Genomic DNA, 5,778 nt, shown 5'->3' with positions numbered 1-5,778 from the left:
AGGGATGTCTTGCAGGAAGTGAGCCTTGCCAGCTGAAGCAGAACTGGCTAAGGCAGCTGCACCCTGGTCTGACCATCAGAAAACAAGAGACCCGAGAACTAGAAAGGTGAGGCTCAGTGAGCCATTTATCCCTCCGCCCTTCACTTAACCCCACGTGTGTTTATTGGCCAGGTTGGCACAATAAACTAACTACCTCAACAACCCAAGGTAAAATCCAGCACACTATAACAAGACGTGTCACGTCATATTTTAAAATATACTTTGAAGCTATGACAAGCACTGGTGACATTGTGCTTCTCACCAAGTGTTAATCAGAAGGTCAGTGGCTTGACCCCACCAGCTGTCCCTAGGGAGTAAGATGTGGCAGGCTGCTTCTGCAAAGATGGAGAGCCTTGGAAGCCCTGGGAGCACGTCTACTCGGGCCTTTGGAGTTGCTATGAATTGGAATTGACTCTACAAGCGTGGGTTTTTGAACTTTCAGAATCATTAAAACAGAGTGGTAAAGGTATGGTGGATCCCTGATGACTCAGAGGTTAAAACGCTAAACCCACGGGTTCAAACCCATCAGCCATTCCGAGGGAGAAAGATGTGGCCGTCTGCTTCTGGAAGCAACCCTCACAGCCCTGGAAACCCAATGGGGCAGTCCTCGGGAGTCTTCAACGTCACCATGCGTCTGCATGAACTTGATGGCAGGGCTTTGGTTTTTCTAGTTTTGTAAAGTTTACAAAATGGCACTGGAGTCACTTGGCGGACTCCAAAGGCAAGGTACTTACCATTTATTAACCTGGATTGCCTTTTGTTTTTAAAAATTGTAAATAATATATTGTATTATCACTTAAATTCTGAGCACCCTGGTTTGGAAAAGGCTGTAGATCAGCGGTTCTCAACCTGTGGGTCACGACCCCCTTGGGGGGCAGGTGTCGAATGACCCTTTCACAGGAGTCACCTATGACTATTGGAAAACATTTCTGATGGTCTTAGAAACTGAGACACGGCTCCTCTATCCATCTCCAGGCGGGTCTGCCCACATGCAGATACACCCACAAACGAGTACCGGCGTGAAGACTTACCCATGCTACACCGTGCTTCAAGACAAAATTTCATTTATTTGTCATTAGAAATAAATATTTCACAATACATAATTACAAATTATTTTGTGATTAATCACTATGTTTTAATTCTGTTCAATTTGTTACAATGAAAATACAACCTGCATATCAGATATTTACATGATGATTCATAACAGTAGCAAAATTACAGTTATGAAGTAGCAATGAAAATAATTTTACGGTTGGGGGGGTCACCACAACATGAGGAACTGTATTAAAAGGGTGGAGGCATTAGGAGGGTTGAGAACCACTGCTATAGATGGTAGTGACAGCCCAAAATCTACTTGCAGAGTTCCCACAATGATTAAGCATCTATTGAATGTTTTCTGATCATTAAGGATCAGGCAGAATGTCTTGGGGAGTGGATTGCCTCCACCCCTCCCCAGCCAGCCCAGGGAGGGGCAGTCTCTCAGAGGGGCTTGCCTAGACCTGTCCTTGATGGAGGTCATCCTACTTGGGACAGCCCAGGGGGTTGCATATTCCTGAGTTGTGATCTATCTGTGTCACCCTGACTGCCTAGGTCAGAACGCCCTGGACCAATTTCGAAATCCCTTCCAGTTGGTTTGTGAGCCCCATTCATGGTCCCGTTCCTGCTTCTGTAGTCCATGCCCACCATGTCGTAACTTGTTTCCCAACTGTGAATCTTTTTTTTTTTTCCCAAGTGAATATGTATTTATTCTTTCTTCTTCTTTTTTTAAAACTTATGTTATTAGGGGCTCATACAATTCTTCTCATAATCCATAGATCCATCCATTGTGTCAAGCCCATGTGCACATTTGTTGCCATCATCATTCTCAAGACATTTGCTTTCTACTTGAGCCCTTAATATCAGCTCCTCATTTTCCAACTGTGAATCTTCCATTTTAACCACGTCAGTGGCCCCCCTCATCCAAATGTTGTCTGCATCTTGTGTTGGCTTTGTCTCTTTTAAGACTTGTTAAATTTTCTCTTTAAATAATATTTGGGACCAGGTCTATTTTGTGTCCTCGACAATGTAAAACAATTTTCTACCTTGTTGAGCTGCCATGAGGATGAAATAAAATAGTGTTTAATATATCCATAAACTCCCAGTTAAGACTCCTTAAGTAGCATTGGCCTGCTAACCTCAAGGTCAGCAGTTCAAACCACCAGTGTGTTTCATGGGAGAAACTTACAGTCTCAGAAAGTCACAAGGACAGTTCTGCCCTGTCCTATAGGATTGCTATGAGTCAGAATGAACTCAGTGAGTGAGCGAACACTTCCCTTTCTAGGTTAAATAGCAGTAATCGTGGGCATCCTTATCTAGTGCTGAATATAATTGCTGTCTTAGGCCAGGTTGACTAGAGAAACAAATCCAGTGACAATTCATAAATGTGTAAGAAAGAGCTCCATATCAAGAAGTAATCATGCATCAATAAAACATCCCAGCCCAGTCCAACTCAATCCATAAGTCTGATACTAGTCCATACGTCCTTCTTCAGACTCACACAGTCACATGCAATGATGCAGAATGCAGGAAGATCACAGGCCGGAGGGTGCAAAGTCTTGTGGATCCAATGGATCCTCTCAGGGCTCTGGCAGGCCTCAGAGTGGCTTGTTGGCATGAAGGTGAAGGGGGGTGGGGAGGTGGTGGGAGTGAGAGAGAAAGTTCCCAGGATCCTCATTATGAAGAAGGCCGCGCCCACAAGGAGGTGACCAGATTGACTGATTGACAGGCTAGACTCCACCTCTACACTTCCACTTATCAAGTTGACATGAAATTATGCAACTACCACAATTGCTAGGCAGGAAATCATCATACCTATAACAAACACAAGGCCCCTCCTTACGGTAAGCTCTTTCATTTGACAAGCTCCAGAGCTCTGAGAGTAGTGAGCAGAGTAAAGGTGGCTGGAGAGTTGTTTCAACGGCTGGTTTTCTTGAGAGGAACATCCAGCTTTTTATGTCTTGGAAACTCTGGGAGCTGAGGGAGGGACTCCAGGAGACCAGGATTGATTGAAGCTCGGCCTCCTTAAAGACTGGGGTGGAAAGACCACTGGCTCTGGAGTTCTGTAACAGAATCGGATCCTGGCTGACTCCTCATTAGCCCTGTGACCTTGGGCAAGTTTCATGGCCACATCTATGGACCGGCTCTCATCAAAGGCAGAGTTGGGAACACATGAAGGTCAGGTTGGGTTACACATGCAAAGGAAAAGGCCCCAGCACTTAATGTTAGCAAAAACTGATCTCCAGTGGACTAGATGCCGGTTTATTTAAGGAGGTGGCCTCGTTAAAATCTTTCTACTAATAAGTCCTTCATAGTCAGTGAAGGGCACACATCCATCCTGTGCTCCTGCTACCTGCTGTGCACCTGGCTCTGGTGAGCAGCTCGGAGCCCACAGACTGGGCTGGGAAGCAGCAAGCAAACATGCACAAATGTGCCTTTCGGCAGTGAGGCCGGGCCAGGGGCTAACACCAGCGGCCAGTTGCCACCACCTTCCTGCACCACACTGATCTGCCCCTTCCTGGTTCCACCCTGAGCGCCCAGACACCCACAGCCATAAGGAATGCATTGAGCAGCGCTTGCATTCTAAACGCAGGGTTTAGTTCACTTAACCCACCCCTTCACCCCGCAACACACACACACACCCCAAACCGCTTCTCATCTCGCATGCACGCCTCTGGGACTGGAGGTGGTCTGGAGGGAAGGGGCAGGTGTCGTAGGGGGAGAGGGGGTGGGGGTATGAATCCATGGACCCGTCACCTCAGGCAGAGTCAAATAAAAATCCAAAGGCTGGCCTGAGAGCCACCCCACCCCCACACACGTCTCAGATCAGCATGTCTTTTTTTTTTCCTCCCAGCGGAGCCCTGCTCTCTTCTGAGCCCGCGCCTCTCACAGGCCGGTGTCGGGTCCTAGTTGATGGGTGAATGCCTGGGTGAGGAGATTGCTGGCACGGGCCCTGTGACAGGCTCTCCCCTGACCCTGCACACACACACACAATAATGTCATCGCATTTCCCTTGCAGAAGCTGACGGGATAAGAACTGTCCCTAGAAGCTTCATGGCATCATCTGCGAGTGCTTCCCAGGACACCTGATGGGGCACACTTTCTAAAGCGAGTGAATCCACCAAGCACAAGGGTCCCAGGTGATTGCCGGGACTAGAGAGGAAGCCGTGAGGAGCCAGAGGCTCCCAGGAAAACAGTGTCAACTGAGAAAGGCTGGAGTGTGGCGGGACCAGGGAGGCCTGCTCAGCGCCTGCCCCTGCTGTGGAGAGGGCCACAGGGCCTCTCTACTGTGACCAGGGGGTGCCTGGACCCAGTGGGCAGAGGCCTGTGACAGGCAACTGAGCCCCCAGGACTTCCTAGAAGCCTTTAAGTTTTACTCAGCACGTGAGCCTTCCTTCTCAGCCTCTATCGCAGTTGAACCGAGGGAGAGTATCCTCACACATGCCAAACAGGATATTTATTAGGCTATTAGAAAATAACATTAATATATAACAGGGTGTCAGTTATGAAGTGCCTTTTGTAGCAACTCTGACAAAGTAGGTGCTGAGATTACCTCCCCCTCCACCCCACCCCCCCTACACACATTATACAATGAAAGTAGCAGAAGCTCAGGATGATTAAATGATTGGGCTAAGGTTCTAGAAGCTAGGAAATGACAGGGCAATTATTATCTTCTTCTCTAAACGGTCATTTTCCTCTATAGCACCCTGGCCCTCGTTTCCTGAACACCTGCTCTGCAAAGCCCCAGGCAGGGCTTGAAGATGAATCATTCAAGTAGTCGTTGATGCAACAAACTTGGTTTTTGAGTGCTTACTACTTTTTATGGGCTTATTTATTTATAGCATGCCTCATTCCAGAGAGCACTTACCTACTTGATATACAACCAGACACTACAGTTTTACAGGAGTGGCCATGTGATGAGGGGCCAATGGAACCTAGCAGTTGAGAAGGTTAGAATAATCCAGAAAAGAACAGGTACACAGAGTGTGGGCCTTGAGGTCGTCCTGCATGACACAAATCGTCCCCTGAGCTTTCCAGTAGCCCAAACTCAACCTCGCAAAGTTGGCAGTGCCCGGAAGACACAAGCAGACCAGGTACTGAGATGAATGAAACATAACTCCCAGAGGCCCGGAGACAGAGAGAGCTTTGTGAAGTGAGCCCTGCTGCCAGTGAGGAGCAATGTCCCCCAAAGCGTTCTCCAGGCAGTATAGCACACATCTCAGGGGTGCTTTCTTACCTCCTTGCTGGCCTGAGGCCCAAAGTGGAAAAGCAGTTCTGAGGAGAGAGAGCCCTGTCACCATGAGCAAGCAGGTCATTCTCTATCTTGCTCCGTCCTCTGGTTTACAGCCCTCGCTGCACAGGGACACCCACCAGCTGATGGCCACCTCCAGGTTTGCTTTGTCTGGCCTCAGCAATGCATGTTGAGATAGTTTATTGTGCCAACCTGGCCGATAAACACATGTGGGGTTAATTGAAGGGCCGAGAGATAAATGCCTTGGTGAGCCTCTCCTTTCTTGTCTCTTGCTCTTTGATCACTGGAGCAGTGTGCCCTGCCTTGCTTGTTCTGTGCCTCAATTTGCAAGCTACATTACCTGTGGGACATCTAACCCATGAACTGTGTTGCTGTAATTTGAGGTTCCATCAAGACCTGCTTCGCCACACCATTGGAATTTACATCTCTTGAGCTGGGGACTGTCGGACCCT

The sequence above is a fragment of the Echinops telfairi genome, unplaced genomic scaffold (genome assembly GCF_000313985.2).
Source record: "Echinops telfairi isolate 266 unplaced genomic scaffold, ASM31398v2 ScPeMD7_7410;HRSCAF=8448, whole genome shotgun sequence".
Lineage (NCBI taxonomy): Eukaryota > Metazoa > Chordata > Mammalia > Afrosoricida > Tenrecidae > Echinops > Echinops telfairi.
This window is presented reverse-complemented; position numbering follows the sequence as displayed.